This window comes from Bos indicus, chromosome 11 (assembly GCF_029378745.1).
Source record: "Bos indicus isolate NIAB-ARS_2022 breed Sahiwal x Tharparkar chromosome 11, NIAB-ARS_B.indTharparkar_mat_pri_1.0, whole genome shotgun sequence".
Taxonomy (NCBI): domain Eukaryota; kingdom Metazoa; phylum Chordata; class Mammalia; order Artiodactyla; family Bovidae; genus Bos; species Bos indicus.
The window spans coordinates 77,021,191-77,047,310 of record NC_091770.1 but is presented as its reverse complement, the minus strand read 5'-3'; positions in this window follow the sequence as shown (position 1 = coordinate 77,047,310).

Genomic DNA, 26,120 nt, shown 5'->3' with positions numbered 1-26,120 from the left:
TCTATTGTTTTAAGGGAAATAAAATTTTCAATGGATTTCTTGATGATAACATTCAATACCAGGAAACAATGAAACAACACCTACAATATATTCTAGAAAAAGTGAGCCAGGATATTTAAATGCAACCAAACTTTTCTTCAAATTGAAAAAACTGTAAATAAATTTGACCCAGAGTCAAATTTTCTTAACATATAATATCTTAATATTTTAATTGAGATATCTCAAGATTTTCAAAGAGAGATGATTCTGTTTAAAAGGAAGGGCAAAAATATTACATAAAGTTATAAGCTAGGTGTAATTAATCAATATAATCTAAAATACTAATTCTTATTAGTATCAGAAGAACTATATAAAATAAAAAGAAAACACATTTCACAAATACAAATAGGAAGCAACAAATTAATATGAACATAAAAGACAAATCCATATCATATTAATAAATAGAGTTATACGTAAGCTTTTATTCACCAGTACTTTTTTTTTAAAGTACTCTTAAAACAAGGTGACTCAAATGAAGGAAAAAGAGAAAATGATAAATAGGGCAAAACTATACCAAATGAATGCAAACACAAAGAATGCAGGGATCTTGGTTTTAATTTCAGAAAAGATCGAATTCAGGTCAAACCATACTCTCTGATACAAGGAAAAACAGTTTTAAAATACAGTACAGATATAACAGTTATGAATACCCATTAGAGTTGGACACAACTGATCGACTAACACTTAACACTTTATGCACTAAATTGCATAGCAGTAACTTTCACAGTTCAGAAATTATGAGAGATACCAAAATAGACTTTAAAATACCCAGAGACTTCTATTCACTGCTCTCAAACCTAAATAGGGTGATTGGGAAAAGAACATTTAAAGTTATGATTGTTGTTGTTGTTTCATCACTGAGTCCTGCTTGACTCTTTTTGCAACCCCATGAAGTGTAGCCCTTTTCATACTGTTCATGGGGTTCTCAAGGCAAGAATACTGAAGTGGTTTGCCATTCCCTTCTCCAGTGGACCACATTTTGATTGAAGGTCGGAGGAGAAAGGGACAACAGAGGATGAGATGGTTAGATGGCATTTAATTCAATGGACTCAGTGGACATGAGTTTGGGTAAACTCTGGGAGTTGCTGATGGATAGGGAGGCCTGGTGTGCTGCAGTCCATGGGGTTGCAAAGAGTTTGACACGACTGAGTGACTGAACTGAATTGAATTGAAGTGTAGCCCGCCAGGCTCCTCTGTCCATGGGATTTCCCAGACAAGAATATTGGAGTGGGTTTTTATTTCCTCCTCTAGGAGATCTTCCTAACCCAGGGATTGAATCCACATCTCCTTCATTTGTAGGCAGACTTTTCTTTTTCTTTTATATTTACACTGAGCCACTAGGGAAGCCCCAAGGTTATGGTATTCCTTAACAAAAATAAGCAAGAAAATATACATGAAACCCTTTACTTTATAAATTGAGTACATACCCATGTGACATTTAAAACGATTTTTCTAGACTACAATGAAGGTGTCTATACATCTGAAAGTGAGACATAATTTAGAAAATGATACATCTTTGTGATTCTAATGCAATAAAACTAGACATGATAACAACATATAAAAATATATACAATTAAAGAAGTTCAGTTCAGTTCAATTGCTCAGTCGTGTCTGATTCTTTGCAACCCCATGAATTGCAGCACACCAGGCTTCCCTGTCCATCAACAACTTCTGGAGCCTGCTCAAACTCATGTCTATTGAGTCGGTGGTGCCATCCAACCAGCTCATCCTCTGTCATCCCCTTCTCCTGCCTTCAATCTTTCCCAGCATCAGGGTCTTTTCCAGTGAGTCAGTTCTTCATATCAGGTGGCCAAAGTATTGCAGCTTCAGCTTCATCATCAGTCCTTCCAATGAATATTCAGGACTGATTTCGTTTAGGATTGACTAGTTTGATCCTTGCAGTCCAAGTCTTTCTCGAATGCTTTTGGATTAAAGATGAAAATAAAAATGCCTACATGTCAGAATTTCTAGAAAATAACTATATGATAACAATAGGACACAGAGTTCAATCAGAGCTGAGAGGAAAACTCATAGCCTTGAATCTTATGCAAATAGAATTGAAAGAATGAAAGTAAAACAAATTTCTGACTAGATGTGTTAGAAAAAGAACAAAACTTTTATATATTTAATATTTTACATTCTTTCAAATAAATGTCATTTTCATTGAAATATTCTTGGTTAGGAGTTGTTAGAATCCAGAGTAGACTGATCTAAGTCAGAAATCAGAGGGGGATATCTGAGAAAGGTCAAAATATTGCATATCTGTTTCTCTTATCTGTGGAGGAGCTCATCATAATTCATTTCAAACACTCCTGAGTTTTCATTCTTAATTAAAATCCTCTTAAGGATTATACTTTAATAATTCAAAAACAAGTCCAGTTCTAAAACTGTATCACAATACACCAAATACTGTATTTGTAGACAGTCTCAAAAAAGATCAAATATCATTAGCATATTTTATGTCCATTTTGTACATTAGGTGATTTTTAAACATGAGAAAACATTTAGTTAAATTTTTGCATTTTTCTCAGAAAAGTAGTTATTCCATATTGAGTGTTCTGGAAGTCATCTAGATCTAATTAAAGCTACTGATGAACTTTATGTTTTCATTTAACTTACTCTTGAAGAGCAAAGTGTCCCCCATCTCTGCCATGTGTCTTTTGTGTTTGCTGTTCCTTGGCCTGAATGTGCTTTCTCTTCCCAAGTCCTTCTTTCTCTTTGATTATCCAAAGCATTGTTGTTGCTGTTTTTCAGCGCTAAGTCATGTCCAACTCTGAGACCCCATGAATGACAGCAGGCCGGGCTTCCCTGTCCTTTACCATTTCCCAAGTTGGCTCAGACTCATGTCCATTGATTTGGTGATACCATACAACCATCTCATCTTCTGATGCCCCCTTCTCTTCCTGCCCTCAATCTTTCCCAGCATCAGGGTCTTTTCCAAGGAGTCGGCTTTTAGCATTAGGTGGCCAAAGTACTGGAGCTTCAGCTTCAGCAGCAGTCCTTCCAGTGAATATTCAGGGTTGATTTCCTTTAGGATTGACTGGTTTGATCCAAAGCACGAAGTCAAGTGAAATGTTAGTCACTCAGTTGTGCCCAACTCTTTGATCCAAAGCATATCTGTTCTTAAGAAACTATTCAGTTCTCTCTTTGTGCAGGAAGCTTTTCCAGACTATCTGAGGATTCACTATTTTGTTTGCTCCCTGATCTTCTTTGTTTCATAATTTATATTGTAAATCTCACCATTTTATCCTGTGCTTTCAGACAGGCATTATATTGATATATATGTGGATTTCAGAAGATCTGCTTCTTTTCAAGTGGCTGCCTGTGATGTCTGAAATTCCACCAGGAGCAACTATTCCATTGGTGTAAAGAGTGTTACAGTGTTCTCTCTGGTAGATTTTGTTGAACCTCATACACTGCTACAAAGTGTCCTTGTTAAAACTTCCACCGTATTAATTCCTTTATCACAGTGAGAGACTGGGAGTTTTGACCAGTTTTGTAGTCATTGAACAGACATTTAGTAGTCTGTGGATTATCATGCATAGTGAAGAGAGAGAAAATAATTAGAGAAAATTGGGAAGTAGTACCAAAAGGAAATCGATAGATATTAATGATGAGCTTCATCAATTTCAGAATTTATTAGTGCCAAACCTATCTACGTAGTATAGATAGGTATAGTTCTATAATATTTTTTTTCTTTTCTCTCTATGAACTTAAACACTTCTTGTGGAAAGATATGCATCCAAATATTATATCTAGCACACAGTATTTCATATAGTTTTAAGTATACAGAAATTTCTGAGAACATGATTATTGAAATAAAATGTTTCTGTCATTTCTATTTATTATATGAAATAAGTTTACTTTTCCAAAATGGAAATGTTACAAATAATAATTTATACTTAATTTCAACAATTAAGATTTTTAAAATATATAGTCTGAGGGGGAAAATACAAATTGGGGGAAAAATAGTAGATGTAATATTTTAGCAAGGATACAAGCAGTCATACACTGGTGATATCCTTTCAGGTAATGTTCATTTAAGAGTTCTATAGGGACTTTCCTGGGGGTCCAGTGGCTAAGACTCATTTAAGAGTTCTATAGGGACTTTCCTGGGGGTCCAGTGGCTAAGACTCCACACTCCCAATGCAGGGGGCCTAGATTTGATCCCTATCTGGGGAACTAGATTCCACATGCCATAACTAAGAGTTCACATTACAACTGAAAAAACCGACATGCCCTAATAAGACCTGGTGCAGCAAAATGTGTGTGTGTGAGTGCATGAGAAACATCTCTGTGGTACTAATCAAGACTTTTAGTTTTGCTTTCATGCAGGAAAGTGTGATGGGGAAGGTTTGGTTTGCTGTACATTTCCTGAGTGTTTGCATTTTAAGTGAGGGGACTGGAGAGAGCATTGATAATGAATTATTATTGACAGTCTTCTATGTGGCTACTAAAGCACTGAGCTCTGGTTCCCTGTTCTTATTGTCAAGACTAGTGCTAAGATTTTTATTTTCGTTTTATTTTGAAGATTCATTTATTGGCCGGAAACAAAAGGAGAGATAAGGAAGAACTGAAGGGAACGGCCCAGACGATGTCCCCCCTTCTTCCTGGTGTGCTGGCCTTTTCCTGACTCCCTTGTCCACGAGGGCTTTTCCCAGCAGAGAGGTAGCCATCGTCTTTCGTACTTTCATGGTGCTGGTACCTCCTCTGTCATAGTCCTTATCAGATTGTATTATACATCCTTGCTTCTGTCATCCCTCTGCGAAAGTATTTTCCTTAAAGTAATGGCTCTGTCATATTTACCTCTAATCCTCAGTGTCAAGCACACAGCCTGGAAAGTAGAGACTGTGTTTACAGCCCACCAGCACATTCCATAAGTAGCTCTCATCCCTCATTTGAGGCCAGCTTCCCAAAGAGAGAATTCTTTTGGACCCACAAGCACTGTGTTCTCTTTGCCTCACAGAGGTCTAAGATTCATCAGAGAGTTCTAGGATTCTATTGCCATATTTTATTTTTATTCTTTCCTCATTTTTTTTTAGTTTTGGTGATAAATGGCCTCATAAGAGCTGCTCTGTCTCCATTTCTGCTTTTCTTTTCAGTGCTCTTTTTTTCAGAATTAGCTCAGTGCAGTTAGTAATAGTTATCAAGAAGAGATAGAATTACTTTTTAAAAGCCTTAGATTTTTTTTTCTCTTAACCTTGCTTTTCACATCAGCTATTTCCATAGCTAATAAATTTTAACTGTGAAAATTGCTTTGATCAATTATGTATTTAGGTTTTTCATAAACATGCTGATGTTATTACTTATGGAAACCATTAAGAACACATTTGTGTAGGATTGCTCCTGTGTTGTCCCAAGTGAATTCTTCATGCTCGCAGCGATTGTCTTCTTTAGTGATTTTATGAGGATCTTGCAGATATTTTTGTTTTCATGAAATAAATAAAGGCGTAGGTATTGTTTAAAAAACATTCTCAATACATTCATATCCATGCTGATAAACAGTAGCTAGAAATACAGCAGATTTTTAATTTAAGATAAACAGATAATTCTACACCTACCCTCCCCAAATCACAAGGTTGAGCTCAGGGTTGCCTGTAGGTGGCAGCAAGAATGTTGCAAATTGTACCTACAAAATAATACCAACAGCATAATTAAAACGAAAGGACAAATTAAAAATAGCCTCATTGTCATGTTCAAAGTACTGTATATTTAGCTTTGGGCAACAGATTTATTGTCAAGACAGAAAAAGAGCAGCCATGACGTTCATCTGGGAATGGAAATTAGATAACCTCACAAAGCAAAGGGCAAAAGACAGTACCCTATTACTTTTATATGACCGGATTTAGGAAGCAAACAATAAGATGTGCTATAAATGGTTCAGCTGGTACTGAATGTGGCTCAAAGGCACATGGCAAAAGCTTTACGTTTCAAGCTGTGTCTTGCCTTACGTCATTTCAGCTCCATTTTCCACAGCAGTGAATTCAGAATGCTGAGCACACTCAAGCCACAGATTTAGGCTACCTGGTGCATTTAGAAAAGCCAAGTGCAGGATGCTTGGGGCTGGTGCACTGGGATGACCCAGAGAGGTGGTATGGGGAGGGAGGTGGCAGGGGGGTTCAGGATTGGGAACACGTGTATACCCGTGGCGAATTCATGTTGATGTATGGCAAAACCAATAAAATGTTATAAAGTAATTAGCCTCTAATTGAAATAAATAAATTTAAATTTAAAAAAAAGTCAAGTGCAACATGTAGAAAAATATACGTAGTTATATTTTTTTCAACTTGTTCTTAGGCATCAGCATTGTCCACGTATCAGGAGTCACTACCTCTGAATGAATGATGAGGCATTAGAATTGTTTCAGGTCTCTCTCTTTACTGACCAGGTTGAACTATCTGGGAAAAGTTTAGGTGTGGGGTAGGCAAGGCATATTGACTCACAACTGCTAATTTCAGAGTTGCATCATGGTTTAATTTCCTGGTGACTCGTTGACAGGTTATGGAAAGATTGACTTGTCAGATAGAAGGAGGAAGAGGTGCTGAAAAAAACAATCCAGAGTGAGTAAATATATTAAGCATTAGCAGCCAAGAAATGCAACTCAGTCATTGCATGCAATAGTTATCTATTAAGCATCCATAATATATGTGTCTGGTGTGGGTGATGTGGGAAGATTTAAAACTTTAGTAACAGAGAAGCACTCCTCTCCATTAAAAAGGAGTTAACTTTGATTTCAAGAATAGCTCCTCTGCAGCTCTAGAATGAGTGTGTATCCCTCACTTAGAATTCATATGTTGAAACTTCAATCCCCACTGTGATAGTGCTTGGAGATAGGGCCTTTGGGAGGTGATTAGGTCATGAAGGAGGTGCACTTATGAGTAGGATTAGTGTCCTTGTAAAAGAGATTCCAGTATATCATGAGAAACGCTGGGCTGGAAGAAGCACAAGCTGGAATCAAGATTGCTGGGAGAAATATCAATAACCTCAGATATGCAGATGACACCACCCTTATGGAAGAAAGTGAAGAGGAACTAAAAAGCCTCTTGATGAAAGTGAAAGAGGAGAGTGAAAAAGTTGGCTTAAAGCTCAACATTCAGAAAACTAAGATCATGGCATCCGGTCCCATCACTTCATGGCAAATAGATGGGGAAACAGTGGAAACTGTGTCAGACTTTATTTTTTTGGGCTCCAAAATCACTGCAGATGGTGATTGCAGCCATGAAATTAAAAGACGCTTACTCCTTAGAAGGAAAGTTATGACCAACCTAGATAGCATATTGAAAAGCAGAGATATTACTTTACCAACAAAGGTCTGTCTAGTCAAGGCTATGGTTTTTCCAGTGGTCATGTATGGATGTGAGAGTTGGACTGTGAAGAAAGCTGAGCGCCGAAGAATTGATGCTTTTGAACTGTGGTGTTGGAGAAGACTCTTGTGAGTCCCTTGGACTGCAAGGAGATCCAACCAATCCATCCTATAGGAGATCAGTCCTGGGTGTTCTTTGGAAGGACTGATGCTGAAGCTGAAACTCCAATACTTTGGCCACTTCATGCCAAGAGTTGACTCATTGGAAAAGACTCTGATGCTGGGAGGGATTGGGGGCAAGAGGAGAAGGGGATGACAGAGGATGAGATTGTTGGATGGCATCACCGACTCGATGGACATAAGTTTGAGTGAACTCCGGGAATTGGTGATGGACAAGGAGGCCTGGCGTGCTGTGATTCACGGGGTGACAAAGAGTCAGACATGACTGAGTAACTAAACTGAACTGAAAAGAGATTCCAGAGAGCTCCCTTGACCCTTCCTTCTTAGAGTGAAATGAAAAGCCTCCTGTGAATCAGGAAGTGATCCCTTAGTGGACATTCAATCTGCCAGAACTTCGATCTTAGACTTCCAGCCTCTAGAACTGGAAGTCATAAATTTCTGTTGTTTATTGACCACGAAGTTTATGGTATTCTGTTATTGCAGCCTGAACAGACTAAGACACCTGCGATTTGCTGAATTTGAACCACAGACTCTATGGTCCAATTGCATACCTACTGTGCTAATTGCTGGCGTTACCCTCTAAAATGCAATGTGTAAGTCCCTATGTTGTCTCAGATGAGTGGACTGCAGCTGCTTGGTCACAGTAGGTCTCATTTGCGATGTTTTTCTTGCTCAAAATGTACTACCTTTGAGATATTTGTGATTACAATAGAGGGAGTGAACAGGAACACTTGTGAATTCTGAAAGTGAGTGAGGAAGAGACTGGTGGAGTAATATTGGCAGACGTTGTATTTCATATCTCCTTCTCCATTTTCCAAAGGGTCAAAAGGGTTCAAAGTGCAAAGGGCATCATTCCTTTCTCTTCATCTTATCTTGGTAGATTATTTGTTTTTATGAAAGGTCCTTCCCTTTCTGTTGGTGTGTATTGAAAAGCAGGATCAGAGGATTGCAAAATATTATGAAAAGTATAAAATGGATGTTGGTGGAGGGATTCAATCAGATGGCGTGATTTATTTTCTTTAATGACTAGATTGACACAGCAGAGGACAGAGAATGGCATTCTAAGTAGAGAAGATGGCTGCAGTTGTCCTGTGTTACCTGGGAGTGGGTCACAGTGATGTACTGACAAATATATTAGAACTGCAACTGAGCAGCAGGCAGAGAACAACTCCCCAGTTCATATTGTTACAGGTTGTTTTGCCTTGTTTTTGCATGTGTGGTGAATGATCCTGAATTTCATCACAGAGGACCTAGGGGATGGGACCAAGACCTGAGACAAACTGCTGGAGCCAGGGTTTGATTTCTGAGAATGTCCAAGTTAAGGTGGGCTAGGAGGAACAGGCTGGGCCAGGCTCAAGCTGGAGTTTGATGGGGAAAGTTGCTGCTCAGATGCTAAGCAGACTGAAAGCCCAGAGGACCAGGGATGTATCAGGAGTGAGGAATGGAGCCAGGAGCTCTGAGCTGGCAGAGACTGAATAGGAGAGAGAGCAGGTGGGGAACAAGTGAAAAGGCCTCTGAACAATCATAGCAAATAGTTTTGGGCAAATGCAGTGTTGCTGTATCAGCTGGCGGGTAGTAACGTAAGAAAGAATCTGACTGAAAAGGCCAGCTCCCTCTCTCTAAGCAGCACACATACTAAAGTCACATGTGGAACAGGGAATTGTATCCACCTCTGGGAACTGTGGAATGGCATTTCTACCTTGGCACACCCACAGATTTTTGACACATAATGATTTGATATAAACTGTCATCTCTCGGATATAACCCAACAACAAAGACTGCTAATCTTTTCATTCTGAACTGTTCCTGGATGGTGGAGGGTGATTAGATACATGCCTGTTGGAGACTTTATTAATACAGTATGAAGTATGTAGGAATTTTCTTTGAAGGGGAGAAACAATTAGAGATGGAGATTTTCAGAAGAATGTGAGAGGTGGGGGGTCTCTCATGTTTTATTTCCTAAAGCCAAAAAATCTCTATAAAACCCCGACTTAGCTCATATTCTTAAGCTAGAGATCAAGGCTTCTGAAGAATAGGCATACCTTAAAGTCAATCCACATGGCATTGCTGGGATCAAAGAAAAGATGATGCTCTGAGGGCCGTGCTGCTTGAGTTGTTTACTTAAGTAGACCCCAGCTGAACTGCAGGGATGGTCATTTAGAAAAAATAATCCGGAGTCTTTCCTCCTCTTTATTTTTTTAAAAAAATTATTGAAGCATAGTTGATTTACAATGTCGTGTTTATTTCTGCTGTATCACAAAGTGATTCAATTATAAATACAGACACACTTATATATATATTCTTTTCCGTATTCTACTATGGTATATCACAGGATACTGAATGTAATTGCTTGTGCTATAGAGTAAGACCTTACTGTTTATCCATCCTGCATATAATAGTTTGCATCTGCTAATCTCTAACTCTCATTTCCTTTCTCTCCTCCCCTTTAGCAACCACAAGTCCATTCACTATTTCTGTGACTCTGTTTTTGTTTCATAGTTCTGTTGATTTGTGTCCTATTTTCAGTCCCTCCTATAAGTGATATCCTCTGGTATTTGTCTTCTTCTGATTGATTTCACTTAGTATGATAATTCTCTGGGTCCATCCATGTTGCTGCAAATGACAGTATTTAATTATTTTTAATGTCTAGGTGATATTCCATTGTATATACATACTACTTTATGTATAGCCATTCCATTTAGGCTGTTTCCACATGTTGGTTATTGTAAGTTGTGCTGCTATGAACATAGTCGTGCGTGTGTCTTTCTGAATTGTAGTTTTGTCTGAATATGGAGGAGTGGGATTGCTGGATCACATGGCATCTCTATTTTTATTTTTTTGAGGAACTGCTTTCTATAGTTGCTGCACCAAGTTATGTTACCACCAAGAGTCTAAGAGGGATTCTTTTTCGCCACACCCTCTCCAGCATTTATGTTCTGTACACTTTTTAATAATGTCCATTCTGACCTGTGTGCGGTGGTGCTTCATTGTATTCAATAGGTTTGATTTCCATTTCTCTAATAATTAGTGAGGATGAGCATCTTCTCATGTACCTATTGGCCATCTGTATGTCTTCCTTGGAGAGATATCTATTTAGGTCCTCTGCCCATTTTTTAGTTGGGCAGTTTATTTTTGTTACTGAATTATATGAGCTGTTTGCATGTTTTGGAAATTAGGCCCTTGTTGGGCACATCATTCGCAAATATTTTCTCTCAGTCTATAAGTTGTCTTTTTGCTTTGTTTATAGTTTCCTTTGCTGTCCAAAAGCTAACAAATTTGATTATGTCACATTTGTTTACTTTTTGTCTTATTTTTATTGCTTTCAGAATCTGACCTAAGAAAAAATCGGTACTATCTCCTCTTAAGAGATGCTTTGGGGGATCAGAGAACTGAATCTCCTTGATTGCAGACTCTGGGAGTTTCCAGAGACCCAAGTCTTATTCCAAGGAAAATGCATAGAGGTATCTGTGTGTCCATATTATAATGGATATGTTGGGTTGACAGACATGGCTTTCAAGGATGTTATCTCTTGAAAAAAATCACTAAGCTGTTCTTTTCTCAGATAAGGCAAAATTCACTATGAATCTAAGAAGGAATTTGTGCAGGTAGTGTTAAAGCACCTTCTTCTCTGCTCTTAGGTATAGAGTGACATGCTTTAAGTTGAGACTTCATAACTGTTGTGCTTAGTCACTTAGTCGTGTTTGACTCTTTGGGACCCCATGGACTTTAGCCCATCAGGCTCCTCTGTCCATGGGAATCTCCAGGCAAGAATACTGGAGTGGGTTGCCATGCCCCACTCCAGGGGATCTTCCCAACCCAGGGATCGAACCCAGGTCTCCTGCATTGCAGGCAGATTCTTTACCTTCTGAGCCACCACTGTTACCCTTTCCTTAATATCACATCTGCATGATCTCATGGATGATCTGTCACAGGCCACATATGTTCTTTGAACTCAAGAAATCATGCTTTGTTTTGGTATTATTCCTAACAAAGAGAGGTTGAAAGTTTTCAAGGTTTCCAACTTTCTGGCATCATCTTTTTCTCTCAAAGTTTATTTAAATATTGAATCTCTCATTTTGCATGACCAGAAAATTATTACATCATTATAGTTACCATGTGTCTCTCCCTTAGGATTTCTGTGCATCCTAGTTGGGGAAGTACCAAATCTAGAGTGCTTCCTACCACTTTTTGCCCTTTCCCTGTGTTCTCCCTTCTCTCCTATCACCTCTGGTGGTTTTGGAATGTTTTGAGGTCCACTGTGTCACCCAATACTTGGAGAGAGAGATGACAATTTACTTCCATCACTGATAATATGGTCAATTTCTATGATGTGAAGATAAAATAAGGGAATTAGAATGCAGGAAAGAAATTTTAAAAATATACTAGGGGGGACATATGTACACCTATGGTTAATTCATGCCAATGTATGACAGAAATCAAACCAATATTGTAAAGCAATCATCAATCAAGTTAAAAAAAATAGATACTGGAGTATCACAGTGCCTAAATTTCATCATTCCCTCCTCTTCACAGGGATTCTACTGTCATGATGACATGGGATATAAGGATGTTCTTGAATATGGCCCTCCCTAGATCACACCTCCCTTCTTGGTTTTTCTTGCCAAACTCCAGGACTTTGGAGTTCTGGACTCTCCTAAATTGCTGTCCTATCTAGAAGCTAGTTTGTGCTTTAGAACATTTTCCTCCTTTTGTCTCAGCCTTCAGTAGATTCAGGGCCAATCTTTTGCATATCCAAAAGGTGCATTAAAATATTTTTCCCAAACCAAGGGAGAATGAAACTAAAAAGCAAATCTGTTTTCCCTTGTTTTATTTATTTTTCTTACTTCTGGCCATGCTTCAGGACATGTGGGATCTTAGTTCCCTGCCCTGGGATCGAGCCCACATAACCTGCATTGGAAGGTGGATTCTTAACAACTGGACCACCAGGGACGTCCCTCTTTTGTATTCTTGATAATGTCAGTCACATGAACTATAGCTAGCTTTGAGAAATAGCAACTTTTGCATCTCCTCTGATTAATAACAATAGAAATCATGTGAACAAATCCCGCCAATCTTTTCCAGCTTCAGAATCTTTTCCAGTGAGTGGCCCCTTTGCATTAGGTAGCCAAAGTATTGAGCTTCAGCTTCAGCATCAGTCCTTCCAATGAATATTCAGGGTTGATTTCCTTTAGGATTGACTGGTTTGATCTCCTTGCAGTCCAAGGGACTCTCGAGATTCTTCTCCAGCACTGCAATACAAAAGGATCAGTTCTTCAGCACTCATCCTTCTTTACGGTCCAACTCTCACATTCATGCATGACTTTTGGAAAAACCATACTTTTACTATATGGACCTTTGTTGGCAAAGTGAGGTCTCTGCTTGTTAATACACTGTCTAGGTTTGTCATAGCTATTCTTCCAAAGAGCAAGCATCTTTTAATTTCGTGGCTGTAGTCACTGTCCACACTAGTACTTTATTTAACATTTTTCATCTATCTTTATAAGTGATTATAGTTTTAACTTTTGGTGCTGCCTTTATTTTGTTTTTATATCATAATTTTGCTAATCTTTTAAACTATATTGGAAAGCTCTCCCATCAACACAGTACTCATTAACTAGATGAATGGGATGAGAATCTGGAAAAATTTGTCATACATAGGAATAAACTATTTCCTGAAAATTTGGTAGAACACAGTAACAAAAGTATGCTTAGTGACATTTTAGAGACATATTATTGACATCTTTCCAATATTTCAAATAGGTATTTGTCTATTCAGTTTTATCATTCTTGAATGGATTTAAACATTTTGTTTTTCTCATTATTGTTCATGATGAATTTTCATTTTTATTGTGATATCTATACATTTTTATTACTGTCAGTTGCAGTAAGTGGTCAGTTGCAAAGTTGTGTCCTGATATATAAGTGGTCAGTTGCAAAGTTGTGTCCGACTCTGTGACCCCCAGGGACTGTAGCCCTCCAGGCTCCTCTGTCCATGGGATTTCCCAGGCAAGAATACCAGAGTGGGTTGCCATTCTCTTCTCCAGAGGATCTTCCTTACCTAGGGATTGAACCCGTATCTCTTGTGTCTCCTGCATTAGCAGGCAGATTTTATATATATATATATATATATATATATATAACACACACACACAAGCAAATACATTTTTCCATTTGTTTATTTCTACATGCCCACTGCTAAATCATTTTAGGTATCATTCTTGTAACTCAAATATATTATTTTGTTAGTTGATTGGAGGGTCTCTGTTTAATAGGGAATTTAAAGTATTTAAATTTATGGTGAATGCAGTTTACTTTTTCCATCTTGGTTATTTGAGTCTACTCTGTTTGGTTGTAAATTTCTTCCCTCTTTTCTTATTTTAGATGAACAGGGTTTTAATTTTTAATATTTTCTCCCACTGTGTAACAGTGTAACAGTGTACATGCTAATTATCCCTCTAGTGGTTATCATAAAAATTTTAACATACGTTTTCAATCTTATATTTACTTATTAATATCTAGGGTTAATTTTTAGTTATATCTCATCTTAGATAAGAGAAGAAGCTTAAAATTTGTATACTTTTCCTTACTTCTGACCTCTTAAGATCCTTTGGTATTTTATTTCAAGTCTTATCTTTTTATGTTATATATCACCATGCTTTACTGTGTTATTAGTGTCTTTACCCTTATGTTCTATATTTTCTAATTCTTGGATTTAAAAAAGTTAATGGTATATATAACTAATAGTATGTGTAGGTTAAAACTTCTTCTGACTGTACCCACATGAAAACTTTCAAGTTTGGTTCTTTCTCAAGTACTGTTTGCTTAGGTATAAAATTCTAGGTTTGAGATTATTTTTTATCACATCTTTGAAGAAATGATTCAACAGTCTTCCAATATTTATAATGCTAATAATGATTAACCTTTTAAATTTGAATGTGCGTTCTTTTTCTCTGCTCACATTTTGGGCTTTCTCATTTACTGCAGTTCTATAATTTCACTTTAATATGTTGAAGTGTCATCTTTTTTTCTTTTCTACTTATCTTTCTTGAGACTCAGTTTTTTCTTTTTGTTTGTTGCTGTTCATTGTTGTTCAGTTCCTCAGTAGTGCCCGACTCTTTGTGACCCCATGGACTGCAGCATGCCAGGCTCCCCTGTCCTTCACCAACTCCCAGAGCTTGCTCATACTCATATCCTTTGAGTCAGTGATGCCATCCAACCATCTTGTCCTCTGTCATCCCTTCTCCTTCTGCCTTCAATCTTTCCCAGCATCAGGGGCTTCTCTAATGAGTCACTTCTTCACATCAGGTGGCCAAAGTATTAGAGTTTCAGCTTTAGCATCAGTCCTTCCAGTGAATATTCAGGACTGATTTCCTTTAGGATTGACTGTTTGATCTCCTTTCAGTCCAAGGGACTTGCAAGAGTCTTCTCCAACACCACAGTTCAAAAGCATCAATTCTTCAGCACTTAGACTACTTTATGGTCTAAATCTCACATCCACACATGACTACTGGAAAAACCATAGCTTTGACTAGACTGACATTTGTTGGAAAAGTAATGTCTCTGCTTTTTAATACATTGTCAAAGTTTGTCATAGCTTTTCTTCCAAGGAGCAAGTTCTTTTAATTTTGTTGCTGCAGTCACCATCTGCAGTGATTTTGGAGCCCAAGAAAATACTCTGTCACTGTTTCCATTGTTTCCCTATCAATTTGTCATGAAGGGATGGGGCCAGATGACATTTGTTTTCAGTTTAAAAGATAATATCTCTCCTATGATGTAGAAAAGTTGACTTTCCTTTTTTTTTTGTATTATGATCTCACCTCAATTATATTCATTCTTTTCTAGAAATCCTACTAACTATATAATAGAACTCTGGACCTATCCTCTATGTCACTTAGCTTTCTGTCATATAGTTGGTTTATAATACATTGCCTTCTAGAAGAACTTTTTGGCTCACTCTTCCAATTCTGTAATTTGTACTTTGTGTTCAGGAAATATAATTTAAAAAACCCTTCCTACTACTCAAGAATACCTCTCAAAAAGAGTAGAAGTGGAAGAAAACCAATTTTACTATTAAATAAATGTTAAACCAGATATGATATGCATCACAGGTAATCTATTAAGAATCTGCAAACACAGGAAAAAGCCTCACTCTTTCAAATTGCATAACACACACAGTCCATGACACACATTCTCAAGATAAATAATGAGTCCTCAAGTAAGAGGACTTACAGCATCACTTGTTATACATGAAGTAAAGTGTTAGTTGCTCAGTTCAGTTTAGTTCAGTCACTCAGTTGGGTCTGACTCTTTGCGACCCCTGTCCATCAGCCACTCCCAGAGTTCACTCAGACTCATGTCCATCGAGTTGGTGATGCCATCCAACCATCTCATTCTCTGTTGTCCCCTTCTCCTCCTGCCCCCAATCCCACCCAGCATCAGAGGCTTTTCCAATGAGTCAACTCTTCGCATGAAGTGGCCAAAGTATTGGAGTTTCAGCATCAACATCAGTCCTTCCAATGAACACCCAGGACTGATCTCCTTTAGGATGGACTGGTTGGATCTCCTTGCAGTCCAAGGGACTCACAAGAGTCTTCTCCAACACCACAGTTCAAAAGCATCAATTCTTCAGTGCTCATCTTTCTTCACAGCCCAACTTTCACATCCATACATGACCACTGGAAAAACCATAGCCTTGACTAGACAGACCTTTGTTAGCAAAGTAATGTCTCTGCTTTTCAATATGCTATCTAGGTTGGTCATAACTTTCCTTCCAAGGAATAAGCTTCTTTTAATTTCATGGCTGCAATCACCATCTGCAGTGATTTTGAAGCCCAAAAAAATAAAGTCTGACACTCTTTCCACTGTTTCCCCATCTATTTGCCATGAAGTGATGGGACCAGATGCTATGATCTTGGTTTTCTGAACGTTGAGCTTTAAGGCAACTTTTTCACTCTCCTCTTTCACTTTCATCAAGAGGCTCTTTAGTTCCTCTTCACTTTCTGCCATATGGATGGTGTCATCTGCATATCTGAGGTTATTGATATTTCTCCCGGCAATCTTGATTCCAGCTTGTGCTTCTTCCAGCCCAGCATTTCTCATGATGTATTCTGCATATAAGTTAAATAAGCAGAGTGACAATATACAGCCTTGACATACTCCTTTTCCTATTTGGAACCAGTCTGTTGTTCCATGTCCTATTCTACTATTGCTTCCTGACCTGCATATAGGTTTCTCAAGAGGTAGGTCAGGTGGTCAGGTATTCCCATCTCTTTTAGAATTTTCCACAGTTTATTGTGATCCACACAGTCAAGTCTTTGGCATAGTCAATAAAGCAGAAATAGATGTTTTTCTGGAACTCTCTTGCTTTTTCCATGATCCAGCGGATGTTGGCAATTTGATCTCTGGTTCCTCTGCCTTTTCTAAAACCAGCTTGATCATCTGGAAGTTCAGGGTTCACGTATTGCTGAAGCCTGTTGGAGAATTTTGATCGTTACTTTACTAGCGTGTGAGATGAGTGCAATTGTGCGGTAGTTTGAGCATTCTTTGGCATTGCCTTTCTTTGGGATTGGAATGAAAACTGACCTTTTCCAGTCCTGTGGCCACTTATGAGTTTTCCAAATTTGCTGGCATATTGAGTGCAGCACTTTCACAGCATCATCTTTCAGTATTTGAAATAGCTCAACTGGAATTCCATCACCTCCACTAGCATTGTTCATAGTGATGCTTTCTAAGGCTCACTTGACTTCATATTCCAGAATGTCTGGCTCTAGGTGAGTGATCACACCATTGTGATTACCTGGGTCAGTTTTTTTTGTACAGTTCTTTGTACAGTTCTTTGTCAGTTTTTGGTACAGTTCTTCTGTGTATTCTTGCTACCTCTTCTTAATATCTTCTGCTTCTGTTAGGTCCATACAATTTCTGTCCTTTATTGAGCCCATCTTTGCATGAAATGTTCCCTTGGTATCTCTAATTTTCTTGAAGAGATCTCCAGTCTTTCCCATTCTGTTGTTTTCCTCTATTTCTTTGCATTGATCACTGAGGAAGGCTTTCTTTTTTTCTCCTTTTTCTTCTCTGGAACTCTGCATTCAGATGCTTATATATTTCCTTTTCTCCTTTGCTCCTCGCTTCTCTTCTTTTCACAGCTATTTGTAAGGCCTCCCCAGACAGCCATTTTGATTTTTTGCATTTCTTTTCCATGGGGATGGTCTAGATCCCTGTCTCCTGTACAATGTCACGAACCTCCATCCATAGTTCATCAGGCACTCTATCAGATCTAGTCCTTAAATCTACTTCTCATTTCCACTGTATAATCATATGCTAAGTCGCTTCAGTCGTGTCCAACTCTGTGTGACCCCATAGACGGCAGCCCACCAGGCTCCCCCATCCCTGGGATTGCAAGAACACTGGAGAGGGCTGCCATTTCCTTCTCCAATGCATAAAAGTGAAAAGTGAAAGTGAAGTCGCTCAGTTGTGTCCAACTCTTAGCCACCCCATGGACTGCAGCCTACCAGGCTCTTCCATCCGTGGGATTTTCCAAGCAAGAGTACTGGAGTGGGGTGCCATTGCCTTCTCCGGTATAATCATAAGGGATTTGATTTAGATCATACCTAAATGGTCTAGTGGTTTTCTCTACTTTCTTCAATTTAAGTCTGAATTTGGCAATAAGGAGTTCATCATCTGAGCCACAGTCAGCTCCCAGTTTTGTTTTTTTGTTTTGTTTTGTTTTGTTTTTGCTGACTGTATAGAGCTTCTCCATCTTTGGCTGCAAAGAATATAATCAGTCTGATTTCAGTGTTGACCATCTGGTGATGTCCATGCGTAGAGTCTTCTTTTGTGTTGTTGGAAGAGGGTGTTTGCTATGACCAGTGCATTCTCTTGGCAAAACTCTATTAGCCTTTGCCCTGCTTCATTCTGTACTCCAAAGCCATATTTGCCTGTTACTCCAGGTGTTTCTTGACTTCCTACTTTTGCATTCCAGTCCCCTATAATGAAAAGGACATCTTTTTTTGGGTGTTAGTTCTAAAAGGTCTTGTAGGTCTTCATAGAACCATGCAACTTCAGCTTCTTCAGCATTACTGGTCGGGGCATAAGCTTGCATTACCGTGATATTGAATGTTAGTTGCTCAGTTCAGTTCAGTTCAGTCGCTCAGTCATGTCCAACTCTTTGAGACCCCATGAATCGCAGCATGCCAGGCCTCCCTGTCCATCACCAACTCCCGGAGTTCACTGACACTCACGTCCATCAGGTCGGTGATGCCATCCAACCATCTCATCCTCTGTCGTCCCCTTCTCCTCCTGCCCTCAATTCCTCCCAGCATCAGAGTCTTTTCCAATGAGTCAACTCTCCACATGGCCAAAGTACTGGAGTACTGGAGTTTCAGCTTTAGCGTCATTCCTTCCAAAGAATACCGAGGACTGATCTCCTTTAGAATGGTCTGGTTGGATCTCCTTGCAGTCCAAGGGACTCTCAAGAGTCTTCTCCAACACCACAGTTCAAAAGCATCAATTCTCGGTGCTCAGCTTTCTTCACAGTCCAACTCTCACATCCATACATGATTACTGGAAAAACGATAATTGCTCAGTTGTGCTCAACTCTTTGTGACTGTAGCCCACCAGGCTCCTCTGTCCATGGGATTTTCCAGGCAAGGATACTAGAGTGGGTTACTATCCTTATGCAGGAGATCTTCCCAACCCAGGGATAGAACCTGGGTCTCCTGCATTACAGGCAGATTTTTTACTAAATGAGCTATAAGGAAAGCCCTATGTCATCATAAATTTGAGGATTTATCATCCTAAATTTACTTTGTAGTTGAGATGACAATCTATGATGGCTAACTGGTTTTATCCAGAGGAAAAAAGAAACTTCTTATATTTTATAGCAGAAAGTAGTTTTACAATTTGGTGTGAATCTAAGTGGCACTAGTGGAAAAGAACCCACCTGCCAATGCAGGAGACGTAAGAGATGCATTTTTGATCCCTGGGTTGGGAAGATTCCCGGGAGGAGGGCATGGCGACCCACTCCAGTATTCTTCCCTGGAGAATCTCATGGACAGAGGAGCATGGCAGGCTAAGGTCCACAGGGTCACAAAGAGTTGGACATGACTAAAGCGACTTAGATCACACCCCTCCCACAGAAACTGGACTGTAGGGATGTGCTCTCCCTTTGGATAATTACATTTTAGAGAGATGGCTCTCAGGTCCTTGATAAAGTTATTCCTGGGCTGTAAAGTGGGCAACATGCTTATTTAACTTTTTAGAAGATTTTCATACCCTTCAAAGAGATTAAAACTTGGAATTACAAGTTTTCCGAAGTAAATGCTCTAAGAAAAGGGAAGAGGGAATTCTATGTGTTTTCAAGAGAGAATTTAGGCTCTTATTTTAAATTTGTCTTTGCCCTTACAGTTGGGACTTTACATTTATTTTTCAAGATCTCTAATTGGTTCTGCTCTTTTTAAACAGTCTGTTCCCATTTTATGAACGTGATAATTGTTTGAAGTTCTCTGGAAATATCAAGTTTGCTTAATTTTTTCTTATCATATGCTTACACTTTTCAATCTGTTTTTCAGTTCATTGGGTTTACTTTGCTTTGTTGTTGTTTTAGTAGCTAAGTCATGTCCCACTCTTTTGTGACCCCATGGACTGTAGCCCACCAGGCTCCTCTGTCCATGGGATTTCCTAGGCAGAAATACTAGAGTGGGTTGCCATTTCCTTCTCCATGGGATCTTCACAATCTGTCTTTAATGGTTTTTTAAATCATAGTTTTTGAGTCTCAGTTTGCCTCCCTGTGCATATAAGCTCCTTCTATAGAGGAGGATGTACTGATGTATGGAACTTGCCAATATTTGTAAAAAGGGTTTCAGGGTCCCTACACCTCTTGATTAGGAAGCCATTTAGAAGCCCCCCTCTCCAGCCCAGTTTCTCATATCCACTGCTTTGTTTGTTTTCAAGGCAAGCAAGAAACATTGTGATATACAAGCTGGAATGAAGGAAATAATGCAGACTTGTTACTTGAATACAGTTCTAATAACAAACATCCTTGTCATTTATTGCAAGGTTATTTCCAGCTCCTTATGCCATGTGATCCTAACCTGAGTTCCATATGCCTGGTGTAGTTTTTCCCTGGAACTGCAAGGAGATCAGATCAGTCAATCCTAAAGAAATCAACCCTGAATATTCATTGGAAGTACTGATGCTGAAGCTGATGCTCTGATACTTTGGCTACCTAATGTGAAGGACCAACTCATTGGAAAATATTCTGAGGCTGGGAAAGATTGAGGACAGGAGGAAGTAGAAGGGGGTGATAGAAGTTGAGATGAATGGACTCAATGGACATGAGTTTGAGCAAACTCCAGGAGATAGTGGAGGAAAGGGAAACCTGGCATGCTGCAGTCCATGGGGTAGCAAAGAGTTGGATGGCTTAGCAATTGAATGACAAATGCCTGGTGCATTTATTTACCCCTCAGATTGTACCCTTTCTTACTACCAGGACCTTCATTTGGCAGGGAGCTATGATGAGTCCAGCCCCAGAATTTGAATGATGATTTATTTATCTAGTCATATCAGGCTCTACTTTCTTTGTCTGTGCTCAGTCAAGAGGAGAACATGTAGCCTGGAGAACATAAGAATTAATGGGTTCTCTAGTCTCTGGGGAAGATTTTTCTCCTTTCATTATAAAAGAAAGGAACACACAAGATGAAAGTCTTTCTTCCTGTACTCTACCTTTTCCTGCTTGGGAGATTTCAAGTCAGTAAATGGTGTTTGGAGTCATAAAAAACTGTATCTAACCTTGACAACAGAAACTATTAGCAAACAAAGAATATAAGGAGAACCTGAGGGTCACTGATGCTATTGTGGACCCATGGAACCAACCTGGAATGGACCACATCCTGAGTTTGTTGTAGGTGAATTGATTATGTGGTTTTTTATTTCCTCTTCACTTATTTGTGGGCTTCCCTGATAGCTCAGTTGGTAAAGAATCCGCCTGCAATACAGGAGACCCCAGTTTGATTCCTGGGTTGGGAAGATCCACTGGAGAAGGGATAGGCTACCCACTCCAGTATTCTTGGGTTTCCCTTGTGGCTCAGCTGGGAAAAAATCTGCCTGCAGTGCAGGAGACCTGGGTTTGATCCCTGGGTTGGAAAGATCCCCTGGAGAAGGGAAAGGCTACCCACGCCAGTATTCTGGCCTGGAGAATTCCATGGGGTCACAAAGAGTGAGACGGGACTGAGTGACTTTCACTTTCACTTCACTTTTCCTTATTTGTAGCTCAGAGTACAGTTCACTCCACTCACTACCTCTGCTTCAGCTCTTAATTTTCTGCCTGTTTTGTAAGTTTCTATTTTGTTTCCCTGTAGATGTGATATTATCTGCTTTTCTTAACATCTAAGAATTCTTCATCTTTGATTTGATTAAGGCACATATTTTCAGCCTTTTAATCGATTTATTCTAAATAAAATTATACAAAATTTTGTACATACAACTTTTCTGACATGTAAGGGTTTTTGAGCAGAAATTCAATGATAAGAGAAATATGCTGCGTTTGCTGTCTTCCTGCGCTTGTCTGGTTCCAGCTTGTGCTTATCCAAAACCTTTTTGTGTTTCAGGATTCAGCTGTGTTGTCACCTCCTCTGGTAATCTTTCTGTGATCTCCCAAATTTCCATTGTATCCTGTGTATACTTCTATTGTATTTGGTACACAGTGTTTAAATGGTCTTACCCAACCCTGTTCTTCCTTTGGATTGGGAAGCTGTCTTGTTACACTCTAAGTATTATTCATATTTTAACTTTGCAGAATGACTTATTCATGGTCATCCCTCAAAATGCTTTGTTAAATTGAACATATTTTGGTTCTTGAGGAGGTTATTTTCTACATGGGGCTTAAAATCTACAATGGCACTTCTTATCAAATTCTGAATTTTTCTTCTTGGTTTATCCTACTTGAACCTATGAAATTTGTACTTGGATCTTCAAGATAAACCTTTCATGGAGAATTTCACAAATATAACTATAAAGTACTTTCTTTCTCTTCTCCTTCTTTATTTTTCTTAGTCTCTCTTTTGTGTTCCTATGTTTATAAAGGCAATTGTCTTGAGGTTCTTACTATTGTGTATTAAATAATTCACAAGTAAAATTTCCAGGCAACTGTATTCAGTTTGGTTGTTTACACCTTAAGTTTCAAGTTCACAAAACCTTCATTGAAATTTGTCATGTGATGAGATTTGTGCCAATTTTGTATATAGGCATAAATTTATCTTTGTAAGTAAACACATTTATATTTCTCTCTGTATCTGAATCTATATAGCTACATCTATATCTATATGTACACCTATGCCTATTCTATGTCTATATTGACATCTATATCTATAAAATTAAATAGATTGATACATTTGTTTTGAATCTCTATGTAAGTATGTTAAAATATGGCATGTGATTTTTTCCAGGTCTTTTTCTATAAAGAAAAAAGAAAATCTGTGTATCCCATAAGCAGCTTAATCCATTAAGGAAAGTTAATTAGTTAAATTAGCACTATTTTTGGTCTCAGTCATCTGGGCTACTATAACAAAAATATAGACTGGGTGACTTGTAAACAACAAAAAAAACCCTTCATATCTCTGGAATATAAAGCTCTGGAAGCTGTAAGTCAAAATGGTCAAGTTCAGGTGAGAGTCCTTGTTCAGATTTTAGACTTTGTACTTCTATATTCTCAGATGGTAGAGAGCAGAGAGGGGAAGACTGTTCCCTTGTATCTCTTATAAGGCCTCTAATCCCATTCATGAGGACTCATCTAATCCTAACCACCTCCCAAGGCCTACCACCTAATACTATCACATCTTATATGCTGGGCAGATAGGTTAGGGCTTCAACAAATACATTTTATTGGGGGAGGATGCAGATATTTAGTTCATAACACATAGTAACAGACCATCCTTGAAATCTGAGGAGTTTAATACATACAAACTCACTTCTTGCTCTTTTAAAGTCTTATCAGTAACTGTTTGGCAATGTAAAACATTGATGTCCATGCAGTCATTTGGAGATTCAGTCTAAAAAAATCTGTTATATTTTATATGCAGTTAATGAGTCACCTGAACAAAACAACAACAACAACAAAACATTTAGGAAGCAGATAAAAGAGAGAGACAGAGAGGCAGGAAGAGAGGGGAGTTGGCAGGGAGGGAGACTGGGATTGAGTACGTGAATGTGGAGACGTTTGATGCCTTATTTTCCTCAGTTGGATGGAAAATGGAGGATGGCAGCTGTTTTCAGGGGAGGCTGGGACGTAAGTCGAACTCTGTGCAAGAAGGAAAGGCTTGAGGTTCTGATGAATGCACTGCAGTCTCTGCCACAGACCTGTGCCAAGCGGTCAGCACGTCTGGCTGAGGATGCAGCCTGTGAGAGTGGTTCAGACACAGCTTTGGCTTTCCTCTACTAATTTTAAGTCTCATCTCCATTTGTTTTAATAAAACTTTCCTAATCAGGCCAGCTTGGGGAAATTGACCAGACTAACACATACAAAGTCAGAAGCAAAAATGGATACTTACTCAGCAGGTGGCTCTCTTCAAATTCTCTGAGCTCCAATGGTCAGTGTATGAGAATGCATTTTCTCTTCTTAGCCTCTGTAATGAGCCACCAGTCAACAAGGATGCAGTGAGTGCATCAGTTGATTTTTTTTCCCCTTTAGTTTAATGAGGAAAGAGAAAGAAGTTATTTGTTGATGTTGTAACCATTAGCCAACTGCAAAGTTTTTCCAGGATAAATTGGAGGACTGGGAGGAGATAGTGTTGACTGGTTATGTGGATTTTCCAGACTTTCCTTCTTTTCCCCCAATTTTTAATAAAGCAAATAAAAATCACTGTAAGGTATGGATAAGAAAAGCACCTAAGAAATGAACATAGCACTTTAAGAATTAGGAGGGAGGAGACTAAATGTATACACTTTTTCTTCCTATCAGGGAAAACAGAATGTCTCTTCTGTTCTCCAGTTCTGTATCATGATGGTATGGATGGATATGAGGCTTGGTGTTTAAGACATGATTAGATTTGAAGCCTTAACTTGCTCATTGCAACTGCTATCCATTTGAGGAGAAATCTGCATGTCCAAGCCTGGATTATTATGTCTTTTAAATGGGTGTAACTGTATTTACAGAGAGTACATGTACATAACAAAACTATTTGAAAGATTACATGCAATGAGTCGGAGCACCTACCACAGCACGTGCCTTCCTGTAAGCACTCTGGAAATGATGCTTGTCTGGGGCTGGAGAAATAAGGAACAGGGTAGCTTTCTAGAAAATTGTGATCTATGTGAAACAAGAGGTCTGGGGTATGCAACCCCTCAGATGATTTCATCAACATTTACTGAAATACTTCTATGCTCTGCAGGTACTCCATCCATGGTGATCCTGAAGAACTTTGCGTGTACTTCTGTGAAGGCATTACCGTATTTACATGCTAGTCTGAATATTGCTCATTGCTTATTTCAGCAAAGACTAAGATGAGTCTTAATTTTCGATGCCAGGCCCTGTCCAGGCACCACAGGGATCAAGAATGAAAAGATGGGTCCCTGCATTTACAGAGTTTATACTTGGCAGTACCTTTAGCTTAACTCTTCTGCTTTCTTAGTTATGTTTAAATCTGAAACAGGAAAGCTATTAATAGGATTGTTCAAGCATATCTGGTGAAAGGAATCATGTTTATGTTCAACCCATGAGGAGGAAAAGGATAAAATCAGAAAGATCAGGGTCCACTTCCTTCCTGTACTCCACAAAACCCAGGGCATAGTGGAAAAGAACAGAGTGGAAGGGGGACGGTTCAACCACCCTCCTAAACTGCCCCCAGTGCAGAATAGCTGTGCTGATGGCCCCACCACCTCCTATCACAGCTTCCAAAGTTCCAGACACAGAAGCAGGACTGGGTCCACTGTAAACAGTATAGCAGGATAGGTGTGGCGGATTCGTGTTGATACATGGCAAAACCAATACAATATTGTAAAGTTAAAAAATAAAATAAAATAAAATAAAAAACACTATAGCAGTTATTTTTATATTACCAGTTTGAAGAAAAAAACAAAAACTTTTTTTTGGTTTTTTTTGGAAATGCACCAAGGAATTTCCTCCATAAAATATAAAATGGCAGCCCTTCAGGAAAACTTGTGAACTGGAACTCAAAATATATTTCTACTAAAACCCCACGTCATATTTACCTTGAATGTGGACATTTTTAATGTGTCTGGGAAAACTGTTCCTGCCTTGTGCATTGCATATGATCTGTCAAGATACTTTGACAAATATCCAGGCGCATCCCCACATAGACCTGTAAGAGAATAGAAAAAGGAAACAGGTTGGCAAGTAATCAAGAGACTGGAACTCAGAGGTGAGTTGAGACTGTGTTCAGTCCCAAGTAATTCCAGTGGAATATTTATATTTTTGAAGTTAATTTTTTAAAAAACTGCTTGTCTGCACATTAATTTTTACTTTCTGTCCTTTTTTTCTGCACCACATGCACCAGATTTGGTAATTAACTTTTTAAGCCGAGTTCAGCAATTTATTGGGCTTAGTTCGCAGTCCAGAAACTGATCACATACCTACCCTGACAAGACA